Below are 16,067 nucleotides of genomic sequence, written 5' to 3'. Positions count from 1 at the left end.
TGCTCAGAATGATTGTAAATGTGGAAAAAAGAGGTGGGGTTAAATCCCACCTACTTTGTGATTGTTTTTGCCCGCACTCTCTCATTTTTTAACCGATTTTCATTTTTAAAAAAAGGTGTCAAAATGCTCAGGAGGATGAACCACTTCAAATGAGACGTGTAGGTAAAATGTTTGAAGTATTTCATTTTTTTACTATGAAACACAAAGGTACCCCAGGTTGTGACACAGGACCTTATCGACTGTCGATTATCACCCACAACCAGTTCAAGAGATTTCAGTATGATAGGCAATACAATCGTGCAAATCGTATTAAAGTTGCCGTATTTGGCATTGTAATATTACTTATGGAGGTGATTAATCTATGCTATGGAGCCATTTTAATAACACCCCTAATTTAGTGGGAAAAGGTCAATGAACTTTGCACAGGCGGTCAATTTATTCACAACCCAGCCATCTTCCTTCTCTGGCCATAAGGATTCAGAAAAATATACTTTGACCTATCTATGACGTATGGTTATTGAATTATGGGCAAAAGTGTAACATTATGACGTCATAGGTCTAAATTTGGCTCCGCAGGGGCCGAAAATGAAAATTGATCTGCTTTTGTTGAAAATGGTCTTAACTTATTCATCTTGTTACAATAAATGAAAAAAAAATAGTTATGATTCTCAAAGAGTGCTTTCTTATCCAGGAAACACAACAATTGTCATGGTTAAATTGACTCAATCCAATGCGATTTAGTGGATACTGTCATATTTGTCTTTATTACCATGGTAACGATATATCCTACACAGGGAAAACTATTCTTTTTCTTCTCATGGCAAAACAAGGAGTTTGTGACTATTGTCAATAGAATCGGAGCATTTTTCATTTTCGCCCCCTGTGGAGCCAAAATTCGACATATGACGTCACAATGTTACCTATTTGCCCATCATGATCACTATAACCGGGCAATAATAGGTCAACAAACTATACTTTTTCTGAATCCTTATGACTAGGTGAAGTTGAACACATCTGACATTATTGTTGTTTTTAACCAAGTCCGAACAATTTGGAACTTGGCCCCCGTGTAAAAGTGCAATGATTTGAACAATGGTTACGGCGATCTATTGGACCAAAGATGGCATTAATTGTTAGGTCTTTAATTTGCCGAAAATGACAGAAAATAGTGGTGAGTCCAATTTGTAGGTAACAATTATATAAAAAGACGTAGCGAATATTCCAATAGCATTTGTGCCAAATTCCATATATACAAGTTGATTTATAATCCACTGTTTTATACTAAAAAGCTCTGTAAAACTATTTCGGTTGATGGATGCTAAATGCAGCAACCCATGTCCATATTTTGACAGCAAACCGGGGGGGGGGGGGCGTGGGGCCCCCGGCGTGGGGCACTCATATATAAAAGTTGTAAGCATGCGTGTGAATGCACTTCAGAAAAGCACTCTTAACAAGGACAACCATTGTGTCTTCAAAATGACCCTCAACAGTAATAATAGTTTGTTAACCGTACCATCCAACCCTTAGCAAGGATGCATGATCGATTTTCTCATAATTATCGCCTGCATTATCAGGGCAGTATTTTATTATGACGATTGCAGGGGTAAGAATGTGATTTGCTGTAACTACCCTTAGCACGGACACATGGTTTCAAAAAAGACACCATTATATGCTCTAACCAATGATTTTGATACCCTTAACATGGGCCCGGGGCCCGTGTTGCAGTAGTAAAAACCCAACCATTTGTTCACACGTATGCTTACAACTTTTTATATGAGTGCCCCCGGCAGGAAACATGTAACATACACACATGAATTTGGTATACATGTTTATCTGAATATTCGCAAAAGTCTTTTTCGTTAAGTGGAATAATCCCATTTCTGCTCAATGTAAAAAGAGATTGCCAGACCCCTAAGTGTTATAAATAATATAAATAATTAATTATTTTGTAGTATAATTTGTACATGCTCCTATATGCTCATATATAATTTTATATAAAAACAAACTGCCATAATCATTTTGATACTTTTGATATGTTTTTATTCTAGAGTGTCTTTGACAACTGTGTGCCATATGCTACTACAACGGTTTCCATTTGACACGCAGACGTGTTCCATTCACATGTTTAGTTGTAAGTTTTCCATTCGCCGTAGAAGTGATGATGTAACATGATTAACTACTATAGCAATAGCTGAATTCAATTTTTGAATATATCAGTCTGCCGGTTGCGAAGGCTTTAATCCACTGTTGTTAAGCACAATTTAATTGGATTGCGTAACTGACATGCTCCAGTGACTGCACTGACGCTGACCACATTTTGGGGACTAAATTAAGTTAAAAAGCAATCAAACTGTGATACAAAAATTACTTGAAAATTTGATAATCAACAACGCAAACTTGAACCACGAGTCACTTTAAATCGTTGCAATCGGCCCTACTGGCCTACAGCGGCCAAGATGTATGCGATAACGTTTTGTACACAAACTTCGTCAATTCGGCACAGAAACAATGGCGAAAACAGAACTAAAAAATCACCTTTTCTTAAATTGTGCCCCTCTAGATTTCAGATTTAGGTTGAGACAAGTTGTCTAAAAATTCAGAGAAAATTGCAGGACGAGATATTGTTGAGAACAAAAAAAAGCACGTTTTACTGTCGCTATGGAAAATCTCAGCCCAGTAAAATCATCGATCTCAATGGGCAACACAGCGCAAGATGCATGTTATACGTTTTATAAGCAAAACATGACCAGTTCGGCACAGTAATCGTCTCGAAAACAAGGGGCAAAATAACTTTTTATTTAATTTAATTATAAACCTTCAAATTTCATATTTACGTTGAGATATCTTTTCTACAACGTTCAGGCGATACCTATGCATTGAACCATAGATGTCAAAGAACAGGGATAAAGACCTGGATCGTAATTCTATAGAATACTCATATCATGTTGATCACTCGCATCTGTAAGATTAGTGACTTTGCAAAGAGCGGTATTAAGAGATTATTAGAAAAGATTACATGTGGAGTACGACGTAAGTATAAAATAATATATCGAATATTAATTTTTTTTGCAGTTGCATATTCTTCGTTGGATATTTTGCTCGACATTACTGATAATAGTGTAGCAGTTCATCCCAATATAATAGTGGCTCGATATGACCTGACAAATGTGTCAACTAAAACATACTACTTGAACTTTGAGATACTGACTAATAGTAAGTGTGGTGGTATTATTTTCTTTAAAAACGCTATGGATGTAATTTTCAAGGGAGTTGTGCCATTACGCCGCTTTTAAAACGATCAGTCACCGAACAGAAAATCATGGGTACCAGGCAAGCAAAATTTTGTAATCCTGCCGCAGGCCTGTACGTCGAAGTTCACTTTTGAACAAAAATGGACGACACTCATCGTACTTATTTGCTTAAAAATTCGTACCCTTACAATACAAAATGCCGATTGCGTATAAAACGGCAAAAGGAAGTCTTTCGGAGCTACTAACTGTCGAAATCAAGTGTCTTCATATTATAATTTATTTCCTTTCTGGTTGAAATCGTCTTGGAAGAAAATGAAAGGAATGAGCACGGGTCTTTTAGAGCTGAAATTATCAAAATCAGGGATCTTTCAGTGCTTTGTTTTTCGGAGGTGCGCGGTCCAAAAAACAGTGGTCTTTCCGGTATAGCATACATTTGTGCCCTTTCCCGGATTTTGTAGAATGAACTTGGTAAAACGTGTCCCGCAGACAGGTACCAAAACTGATGATTGCAAGCGAATTATGTGCAATTTTACACTTTTTTGGCCCATCGTCGGCCGTATCACATACTGACGTATTCGACATTTTAAACATTTTTGAGAAAATTGGTATATTAGTTTGTTATGTTCTACTCTATATATTCACCAAAAACCATGCCTCAAAGTTGCTTAATTAGTAAGATATTAATTAATTTAATTATGTCGTATTTACAAAACCTTGAAATGTCTGCATCACATAACGACGTATTTGCCGATTACCTATACTGCGCAAGCACAGTATATCGTATCTGCAATTTGAAGAATTTGCCGTTTCACATACTGACGTATTTGTGCTACGTATTTGCGCGACTCTGTCATTGCACGGCAAAATTGCTGTTTTGTCCTTTTCACATACGTATTTGCGCAACTGTATCACATACTGACGTATTTGCGCGACGTATTTGTCATTTGAATGGCGAAATTGACATTAGTCCTTTTCGCATAGTGACGTATTTTATTTATTATTTATTTTTTTGCAGAATAAGTTATGCTCTGATAGTGATAAGTGAATTATATTGAAAATATGGTATATTTACATTACTGTTAACCTGGTTTTAATCGACAATAATATTTTAATCAAGATTATGCAGCAAATGAAAATCGCTAGATTTTCAAGTTCGATTTTCTCGAAATGCGTATTTTGCAAATACGTCAGTATGTGATAAGGCCGAGAAATTAAAGTAAATGTGGTATTAAACGCGCACAAATAGAAGCGACATGCCTATACCACAATTTTGGTTGTCTTTTGGCGGTCGAACTTGTCTACCCAATAAAAACCACCTAAAGGCCTCTTCAACTCCCGTACTCCCTTCTATGTAGTGTTTCTTGTGGGATGATGGTTGATTGATTATTTGTTACTTTTGTCAATTTTGCCAAATAAAAACAACAACACTGCTGTATCTTTATAGCTACTTGGTCGGGTCCCTGGTCGGGTGCAGCGATCACCTTCACCTTCAAGCGGCACCTTCAGGCCTATATCCTTACAGTTTACATCCCAAGCATACTCCTGGTCACAATATCTTGGATGTCTTTCTGGATTGATGCTCACGCGGCGCCAGCCCGGATCACTCTAGGGATCACAACAGTCCTGACGGCTACCACTATGACAGCGACTATGCAGGATTCTTTTCCTGATGCCACAGGGGCGAAGGTAAGCCTACAGGGTGATTCAAAATAAAGTAAACTCATGTTTGTGGCGCTTTTGTACGAAACCTAGAAGGAATCCGATGTAAATGAAAACATCATTGAAAAGAGGAGATTCTGAACGTCTCTCATTTAAATAAAACCACCCATTCTTATAGCTACACACGTTTTCTCTTCCCAAGCATGTAGTCATGATCCAGAGGAGGCTTAAAGGCATACCTACAATGCGCTATGATTGGGCAATTTGATCAATATAACCTAATCTTAAAGGCAAAATCCCCATTACTACACACACAAAATGGTAATTTTAAAATTGCAGCCAACGAGCTAATAGTTGAGACTTATCAAATTAAATTAGACTTTCTTATAGAAAACATTCTTAATGTCCCACTGCATTAATTTTATTCATAAGTCTCAATGTTTTGAATGTTAAATAAAAGGATGAAAACACCAGATATTTACACACAATCCCAATGCAAGGTATGGTCAACTGTGCCACTTGTGTACAAAAGCCAGACATACCAACATTACGTTTGGGTTTTGGAAAGAACCTTCTGTTAAATCATGCATGACTCAATTACAAATCTCTACATCCCTTTCTTCTTGTCTATTGATATTTTGAATAGTGTTTATCTTTCCCTAATAGATAGCACCCTGATCGATTCTTCCTGCATATCAATATGCTTCATTTACATTACATTACAGAGATCGGACACTAATCCCTACCATAACAAACCATGTAAAGGTGATATAGCAGGTCTATATTACAGGATTAGATTAGTAAACTATGATCTATTTGCAAGTATTATAATATATTGATTGAGCAAGAAAGATGTGATACTATTTTTTTGTATAGTAGTCTAGTTGCCGGCGTGCGATATTTTTTTTCCTAGTCAACATTTGCATCACATAATACATTTACATGATATAGGCCTATGAGGCTGGATTGAGCTGTGTTCAGTTTTATACGGCGGATTTATTGCCATAATTATTACCTCTTACTTAAGGGCTGGGGTATGAACGTTTGGACAGTATTTATTTTGGGACATCAGAGCACATTAGACATATCGAATTGCATTCTGAATACGAAGAATGTCATTCTGATATCAAATAATTTAGATTTTTGAAATTCGCAATTTAATACACATTTTATGGCAAATCATTAAAATGGATATTTTTGATATTTAACAGTACTTGAAGTAAACTTTATAAATCTGATGATTTATACTTAAAGTGTATGTAGGTGGGATGAAAAGCCGACGATCAATTGAAAATTTTGACCTTTCGTATTGAAAATATGGATTTTTTTCCCAAAACACCAAAAAAATTAGGTCTTTTTGGGAAAAAATCCATATCTTCAATATGAAAGGTCAAAATTTTCAATTGACCGTCGGCTTTTCCTCCCTGCTACATACACTTTAAGAATATATCATTAGATTTATATAATTTACTTCGAGGACTGTTATATATCAAAATTTGACAAATATCAAATTTTTATGATTTGTCATAAAATTTGTATTATATTGTGATTTTCAAAAATGAAAATTATTTGATATCAGAAAGACATGCTTCGTATTCAGAATGCAATTCGATAGGTCCGAGGTGCTCTCATGTCCCACAAAAAATACTGTCGAAACGCAATAAACGCTCATTTTAGATCCCTTAACAAAAGAAAAACAAATTTATTCCAATTAAAATTCTACCAGGGTTCGAACCCACAACCTTTTGATTAACAGTCGAGATCGAATACCACTACGCTGTGAGTGCTTCTGCCAGAAATGCGTTTGTTCATCATACTTATTGATTACGGAATAAATCGCAAACACACGATATATATATATATTACTTGTCTATTACTAATAAATACGTATATAATCTCCAATCTATGCGGTTCCTATGCAAATGTTGACTAGTAAATTAATATAGGCTGCCGGCGGCGTCAGGTATACATAGAATGTTTTTTTTAATGATGATGACATGTATGATGCAAACTCATAGGTTTTGTACGTTTGGCAATTTCAATTGCTCAAATACCTCTTTCAAATATATCAAATTATTTACATAAATAAACAAAAATAAATAAATAAATAAATAAATAAATAAATAAATAAATAAATAAATAAATAAATAAATAAATAAATAAACGAAAAAAATTGAACAAATTGTAGCGTAGTATTAAAATCATAAATATAACCATTGCTGGCAGGAGGACTCGAACCAACGATATTGACATTAGCAGTCTGATGCTCTACCATTGAGCTATGACAGGATCTAGTGATAAGGGTCGAATTTTTAGCTTATACAGTGTTTGTCAGTGTTTGTCCGCCTCGTGAAAGAAAGAAATATAAAATCTCAATTTTTAATTTAAATTTATTTGATAATTTTCTAACCTATATTTTCTTTAGAGCAGGGACAAATATTTCCCCTTTTATCTAATTTGACCGCTATATAAGAATCTACTTCTTTTATTACTGATTTAATTCCACGATTTGTTCCATTAAGCAATATCAAAGATTAATGTCACACATCTCACAACAGATATTTAGTTGGCTTAGTGGTCTTCCACAGTGCTGTTTAACCTGGAGGTACCGAGATCGATTCCCACCTCTGCCTGTAATTTTTTAAAGACTGGGAAATAATAACCTGACATTCGCCGCTGACATTCGTACTTCAGAAGCGGAGTTATAACTTGTTAAACTTTGCTCCTTCCGTAAAAGGGTACATTATTTTGGCACTACATTATTACTTTTTTTTTTTCACATTGCTGGTATTAAATATCAAATAGTCATAATTGGCGGTCACTTCAAATCATCCCCAACTGAACTAGGTTCAGGAATTTCCTCTCATTGTTAATTGTTGGTTAACCCACCACTTGAGAATAAAGGACTATGATAGGTGCAACAGGATTACCTACGGGATTATCTCAAGGATATAATTCTGTTCTCCATCCTTTTCTTACATCTTCTCTGATATGTGCTAGTGTCAATGGTTATTGTTAAAAGGCAATAAGGTGTGTAATTGCAATATTTCCTCTGAATAGGAAAGACTCTCTACCTCGAGTTATGTATGCTGGTGGTTCGCAATACTGTTATTTAAGAGAAGGTATCTTCCAAATCCAAATCCAAATGAAGGCCAGAAACCCCATTTGGGTTATGGGAATGTCTTTATACAATACATCCTCTGGTCATGATCATGGTAGCGAGTTGACTGGGATAGCGCGATATTCAAATGCAAAATAAAGTTGTTTGGCAGGAGTGGTCATAGTGCATAGCGGGCTGTGTAATAACCCCTGCAATTTCCTGCTGTGCTGACAGTGGTATGTGAAAATAAGATCAGGGAAAGAAAATTATATACCCCGATACTGGCTATTCGGGGCTCAGTGTCATCGCCCCGATATCTTCATGGCAGATATCGCCATGATGGTAGATCGAATCCACTAGTTCTTCAACATCCACGCATGGCCATTTTGTTTCGACCTGTATAATACTTTTGAGACTATAGGCCGAGGGACCTAAGAATAAGGCTATTGACAATTGACCTCTGTAGAGGTCAGTGAGCCTGGTACGTCATATGTTTAGGCTGCCTCCACCAGTGGTCTACACTGCGCCAGTACTGTGCTATGTTCTGTAAACCGAGTGTTTACGAATGAGGGCAGCTGTAATTTTTTTTGTTCTGCACATATAAAATCTGAATTTTTGTCAGTTTTTGATTTCAAAATGCACGGTTTAAATTCCAATACACTCACTTAATATTATCACTATGTTCTTTGGATTCTTTTGAAACCAAAATCTACCCCGGTATCTAAAGATCTCAAAATCAATACACGTGTATCTGTAAATCAATACACGTGCATCGGATTGCATATAGCAGATAGACGTGTATTGATTTAGCTTCCCTGCCTGTACAGTATAATTATTTACCAGGCGTAGTCGCTGTGCGGGGGTAAATTTTTTTAAGGACATGTCCACAATATGTTTGATTTTTCCTACAGGCTATAGATATATGGATGGCCGCGTGTTTTATCTTCGTTTTCCTCTCGCTGATAGAATATGCCATGACTAACTATCTTATCGTACTTCAGGAAAGAAAACTGGTACAGTATTTCTTTTGTTCAAAATCAGAGGTTTACTGATTAGGGGAAGGGGGAGGGGTAAGTTCCGAAACTCCGGGGAGCAATTTTGACCAAATGATGTAATGTGCATCTTTCTTCGGTTTCATGAGGTATAATTGTCCTAATATTGAGCCATTTTAGCGTTAAAATTTCCATGTGCATTTGACCCAGTAAAGTCATTTTAGTACCGGATCAGCGAGACAGACAGTTTGAAAATGTTGCCCCTCTCCCCCAGCTCGGTAGCCCCGGTATGCCCAAGTTCAAAATGAAAATGATATTATTGGATTCAATTGACCAGAAAAGGAAGAAGAAAATAAAATGTCTAGCTATCCAATGTGCCACAAAATGATCTGGATATTGAATCTTAAGAAATGCCGCATCATTTTTTTCTGTTTTAGTTAGTAGTGCTAATAAACACATTAGCCAATTTTCAAGTTGCAAATTTTGCAAGACATTTCAGAATTAAGGTCTACGATCGATGTTAGACATTTCAGAATGAAGGTCCACGATCGATGTACGTGCAGTACGAAATAAGCTAAAATCTTCAATGTCAACATTTTTCACGGGCCCCAACTCAAATGATAAAATTTGAATGTCACAGTGCTCCGGTATTTGTGACACTTTTTAAAGACTTCAGACTCGCAAAATCATGCAGATCAAAAATGCTATGGACTTTAATAATAACTCCACTTGAAACTGACTCGTGTATATAAATCGTGTAATAAATTCGGACCACTCACTTTCACCAGAAACCAATCGCACAGGTATATAGGGGCCTACAACGAATAAAAAGTATTCGTGATTCAGTGACTTGCTCATCCAGAAATCAAAGGAATTCATTTACTATTCATTTGTAAAGGGTGACGTAACAATCATTAAATTTACACCTACAGATACATGTATATTTAACGTAATCATTAAATTATTATTTTTGTCATCTTTTCCTGAAGAAATCTAATGATGCATCAGAGTTAAAACCCGACGACAGCATATACAGCACCAGCCCGTCAACTAAAGAGAAAAGCGGAGCACACACAAAGGAATTGACAAACGGACCATCGAAGCCGGAGTATACAGGATTTAGTGCCGAGCACATGGATAAATTAGCAAGAGTGTTGTTTGCGTTGGCGTTTCTGGCGTTTAATGTATATTACTGGTCGTTTTATGTGATTTTTGAATCATAAGATGTCAACATGTATTAATAATTCGACTGTTCAGAGCCAGAAAGTCTTAACTCATAAAAACCTGATGATATATACAAAATGAGCTTAAATTCGCCAGGGCACTAAAGAATATACAGTATAATAAACATGACAAAATTCAATAAATTCTGGAGGAAATATCGATTTTTGGAATATCTCAGAAAGTTATTTTGTCAATTTTATGCTCATTTTGTGAGAGCTGTACTTTGTGAGTAGGCTTTCTGATTCTGATCCCTCAAATTGCAAATAACATCTATAATTGCGTCACTCTTGTTGGGTTGGTAACAATGGCAAATCATCCACTGTCAGAACACACCACTGATTGAACCAACCGTTGAGGAAAACATTTTTAACACCTAACGTTATGCGCCTGTCAAACATCGCCGGAGACAGGACCGGATTGACCATAGGGCCAGATGGGCCCGGGCCCAGGGCCCCCAAATTTGGGGGGCCCCCAAAATTGCCCTGTGCAGTGTGCATTTTCCATTTTAGTCGAAAAACACCATGTATTGGGCCAAAATAGGGTAAAGTGCAATATTTTGCGCGTTTTTGCGCGCGCAAATGTCCTAGTCAAACCTAAAAACTTGGCCACTTGAGTGCACATGCCTTCCTCACGATGTGTTTGGGGGCCTCCAAATTTGAGCCTGGCCCAGGGCCCCCCAAAAGGTAAATCCGGCCCTGGCCGGAGAAGTAAGCCTTAGACCTGTGAGTATTTTAGGTAGTTGAGGGTCCTCGGCCATTATTTACATTATGAAATTCTCTCTGCTCCCACACTTTTCAAATAGGATTAGCTATTAGCTTCTATTTGCTGGACATTGAACGATTGGACATACATAAACATACCATATAAACGCATAGAGAAACGAAAGGAAATGGGACCCCAAATCCCCTTAATCTTCTGCCGGACTGGTGATTTTGCCACCGGATAAATTATTTGTGTATACGGCGATATACGATGACCCAGTCCATTATGTGTGACAGAGGCATTAGGTTCATTTCACCCACATTGGTTAGATTCACATTTATTTTCAGAAATTTTTGGTTAAACTTTAACCAACATCGACTAAACTTCTGAAAATATAGGTTGAATTTAACCAATGTTCAGTCAAATATACCTAATGTTGGGTACAATGTTATACTCAATGGATGTTTTACCCAGTGTTCTAAAAGTGAAGACCTGAGCGCAAGAAGACCGTAAGTCCACTTGGCCCCTCAACATGTATACACTAAAGTTACGTATAGTTTCTTAGGGTTTTATAATGTTTAATACATGTTCCAGGGTGAAAACATCATGAAAGGTTGTACAAGATTTGTTTTGGCCCCTGAACATGTATAAAACATTACCAAACTATACAAAACTATACACAACTTTAGTGTATACATGTTGAGGGGCCAAGTGGACGTTCGGTCTTCTTGCGCTCAGGTCTTCAAGTGTTCTAGCTTTGTAAACACAAAATGTGATTGGGCAATAGCATGATTTTGGGTGTCATATATTAGGCCGTATCCTTGTGGACGTGCATGTATGGCAATCTAAGTGTTCAGTAATTCCACAAACAATAGTTTTGCAAACATAAACTAAGTTTATGTTTGAAAATATTCCGACTTCGAAGAGGGAGCTCATCGGACTCCCCGACGGCCAAATCCGAGTCATTTTGTGACCGAGTCTGAACTCGGGGGTAGCCTACCTAATCCGAGTCCAACAAAACTGTACACTAATCCGACGAGCCAAGTGATGGGTAGAATTCATTAGTACAGTAAACTTTCAGCATCCTTTTGTCACACGGGTGATGGAACACAGTTTAAAATTCCCGCAAAGCCTGCATCATTTCACATTTCAGGTTGGATGCCCCCATCAATGGCTGCCATTGAGGTGTAGGAATGCGTGGAATCGGATTTACCTATATTATGATCCGAGTCGAAATTCAAAATTAATGTTATGGAATCTATTATTAAACATTGCAAACAGAGAAGAATTTTGAACTAATTCCACTGTGTTCACCCCTTCCCAATTCCCAAAGCAACACCGCAAAAGCAATACAGCAATGGAGGCTGTCAATCATCCACATCTTTATACAAACGTACAGTTTACAGTTAGTCTTCAAGTCTTCAGCTTTATTTCCAGTATTTTATAATAAACTTACTTACAAAGCAAAACATCAAAATGTAAATTTGTGACAAAACAGGACAAATATGGAGGAAAGGACTGGAGCATTTTTGTAAAATAATCATTCGCCTTTTCGAAGTATGGCGCACACAATAGGAGGGCAGTTATCTGGCTAAAACCCAGCAAATTCAGAAGCCTTTACCCACTTCGTGCAGCGCCACCCTGTTGTGTCCGCCATATCTCGAAAAGGCTAATTGAAGGCATTGGGTAATTCGTTAATCGAATATTTATGCATGAAAGTGCCCAGTTCAAGTGTATTATGATCTTAACTTAAATCTTAAATCAACTTAATACATACAGACAAATTACTACATTTGAAACTGTTTGGATTGCCCATTCACTTTTGCAAGTTTATTTAGATAATTATGTTTAATATGTACTACTCCATAGAGGTTGTGCATAATGACGTATCAAACCGTAAATATGGCGGACTACTCAAATGCATTCAATAAAAGCATGATTGCAATCTACCGCGACAGTTCGTCTCACACACATAACAAATGCACTACGATCAAATAGGTTGATGACAACATTTGATTGAATGCACTGCACTGCGCCATGATTACGGTGAAGGACACCGGTGCAAATCCTTTGTTTGGAGTCAATCAATAATTCCATGCACAACCTCTATATCAGTATTTCATAATTAGGTAGGGTAAAGAGAGTCCTTCAAGAAGCACCTCCTCGGCTGAGTAGCGATGCCGAAGGCCGAGCCTCGCTATATTGACTGTAACCTCAGCCAATAGTCATTCTTGAAGGACTAGGCAAAACTAACGTACAAAAGAGTATACAATCAGGAATAAAATACTTTACTTTATTCATAACACTAATATTTCTTAATATTGTTTTAGAAACACATTATGACATGTCCATGTTAGACATTCATCATTAGTACATCCATGATTTTTTTATGCTGCACTCTTTCTAAATATATCTAAGAAGATATTTACAAGATTCTCTGGATGATGAATAATTTGCTCACTTCTTTGAGTTCTCGATTCATTTGAGATTGAATGTTTTATGCGAATAAAGTTTAGTGGTAAGTAATGGACCTAATATTGATCCTTGAGGAACACTACAAATTATATTTTTCAGTTCAGATTCACTAGAATTATATAAGATGCTTGCAAATGTTTTCTATTATTGATGTAATATTTAAAATAGTCTAATACTATAACACGAAATTCACAGTGTTCCAGTTTATGTATAGGCTTTTGATAGGTCTGTGTGATGCGATCAAGCAAAATCAGTCGGAACCAGTTGTTTTGGAAACTCTTTAATTGCTCATATCTTTGGAACTGTTTAAAGTTTAATGGGGTTTTCTGCAAAATCCAGCTTTGTAAATGCTTTTTACTATCCGATAAGAAACTGAAAATGTAATATTTTCGAGTTCCGACTGATTTTGCTTGATTGCATCACAAATATTCTAACAGTTATCTCACTTCACTGCAGTATTTTATTTTATCTAACAATTGGACTATACCCATGTACCGAAAACCAAATTGTTTGTCATTAATTCGATTAATTATTACGCGTATCTATTTTCGGTTTTCTTCATCAAAAACATTTTGGTATCAGAAGAAAGCTTATTTATTTTTAAACGTAATATATAACGCTTCACATTATGTTTCGGTTAGATGGTGTGAACAAAAACAACGAGATGTTTTTTCTGGATTTTCAAAATAAAAAAACAAAATAAGGAAAATTTGTTCCAAAAGCAAAATGCCAACGGGAAACCAGCTAGTAATTTAGCCAATTATAGTGACTTTATTTATTTATTTTGTATTCAGTGCGCAAGGGAAACAATTTGCACCAATATCAATACAATGGTAATCCAGCCAACCCTGGTTGACATGGTTGATGAACTACCACCATTATCTTTGTCAGGGTAATAACATATTTCCCTATCCGTACATTTGGGAATGGAAAAACAGGCCTTCGCAAAGGGATCATTCGTATAAACTGTATCAAATTCAACATCGGAACAGCTCCAAGTCGTCCCATTAACGGTGGTTGCGTTCGTGGCCATGCGATACTCGCAATGGGATGTACCATTAGCGATACAAACGTAGGTAGCTCCGGTGACTTTGTCAATTGTTGAAACTGCTGTAGTTATATAGTATGGTGTGTCACCCTCCAATTGCATTCTCCTTCTTCGATCATAGTCTTCTTTATAGGACTCTAGTGTTGAGCCTTTGTCTGTAAATGTAAAAATACAAAAGCAAAAAACAATAACAATGAATGCGGTTATTACGGCGATTGGAATGGAAGGAGCCATATTTTCTACTTTTTGCCACGTAACTAAATAAAATTCCTTTAAAAAGGAATGGGGCGCCCAATGTAAGCTTGATGTGATGTGAGGAAATGCAAGGGGTTTGATTTGTTCAAAGAACTTCATCAGCAACGAAGGGAAGAATATTAAATTTAAAGGATATGTATTGGAGTAGGCGAGGTGTAAAAATTGCGGTGTACTTTTTATAGACAATGAGTCATGGAAGCAAATAATCGCATTTACATCGCCATAATTGTGAGATTCTTGAGTTAAGGCTGCAATACTATATCAAAATATAATTCATATAATATCAATAATCTAAAAGTTTTGAGCGTGTTACCCCTCCCGAGAAAAATCATGCACATGGGGGCAGAAATGACACCCCTCATATCAAGCCTTGGGATCTCCTTTATACCATTCCTCTTGTGTGTCAGCTTTATTTATCTCAATAATAAGTGCAAACACCACTAACAGTAACACGCTAGGTCATGTTCCACGACACGCCTTAAAGTTGTAGGCTACTACAATGTTTCCATTTATGTTTATGGTTAATATTATTTTATCGAAAATAACAATTAGTCTGATTACCGATTTCAGCTATAGTTTCTGTGATGACCTGTTTTTCATCTTTGGTCCGTGCAGTGCAGCAAGACAGGCTTTTATCTGCAGGTACAGCAGGGCACATAATGTCGATTTCTAGGTAGCCACAGGTATCCGGCTCCGCTGTTGCGACATCACTAGCTGCGAGCAAAATGTAAAAACAAAATATACGTTGCATAAGAGACTCTTTTCCCAGCATGATGTTTGGTTTTTGTGCAGAACACTAAAATCGTACCGATGAGATGTTTTGGATATATGGAAACAATTCTGATGAGTACTCAGTCATTTACAGTGGTAAACGAAGCACCAGTATTGTCTATTCTGAGCAGTCTGCCGTATCCAGATCCTGTTTTATACTACGACAACAGTCTTCATCAGCTTTCACAATACCAATTTCAATGTCACCACTTCCGGAAGATAACTCTCTTCCCACCCTTAAGAGTGCATTGTACATTATTAGTATTATTAAAGGCGTTCTTAACGGAGTGTTAAGGGATCGGATAGCAACGTTTGCACAGTAGTTTATGGGACCTGAGACCACATCAGACATATCGAATTGCCTTCTGAATGTCCTTCTGATATCAAATAATTTAGATGTTTTTGAAATTCGCGATATAATCCAAATTTCAATTGTTTTGGATGGACTGCTTTTCATCCCAGCTGCATATCCTTTAAGTACATATCATTAGACGTATACAATTTATTTCGAGGACTGTTAAATTTCAAATATCAATTATTAATCATTTGCCATAAAATGTGTATTATATCGCGAATTTCAAAAATTCAAA

At 36.6% G+C, this 16,067-nt stretch overlaps 2 long non-coding RNA genes across 2 annotated transcripts; one reads left to right on the top strand and one right to left on the bottom strand.

Moving 5' to 3' along the window:
* The first annotated feature begins 3,146 nt into the window (after window positions 1-3,146).
* LOC140144039 (uncharacterized) lies at window positions 3,147-10,174 on the top strand. The gene is made up of 3 exons (XR_011857830.1): window positions 3,147-3,213; window positions 4,696-4,937; window positions 9,992-10,174. It is a non-coding gene; the product is annotated as an uncharacterized lncRNA (long non-coding RNA).
* Window positions 10,175-13,207: 3,033 nt separating this feature from the next.
* LOC140144009 (uncharacterized) lies at window positions 13,208-15,860 on the bottom strand. The gene is made up of 2 exons (XR_011857823.1): window positions 15,268-15,860; window positions 13,208-14,606 (listed from the first exon to the last, which is right to left on the bottom strand). It is a non-coding gene; the product is annotated as an uncharacterized lncRNA (long non-coding RNA).
* Between the last annotated feature and the right edge of the window lie 207 nt (window positions 15,861-16,067).

This window comes from Amphiura filiformis, unplaced genomic scaffold (assembly GCF_039555335.1).
Source record: "Amphiura filiformis unplaced genomic scaffold, Afil_fr2py scaffold_37, whole genome shotgun sequence".
NCBI classification, from domain to species: domain Eukaryota; kingdom Metazoa; phylum Echinodermata; class Ophiuroidea; order Amphilepidida; family Amphiuridae; genus Amphiura; species Amphiura filiformis.
This window is presented reverse-complemented; position numbering and strand designations above follow the sequence as displayed.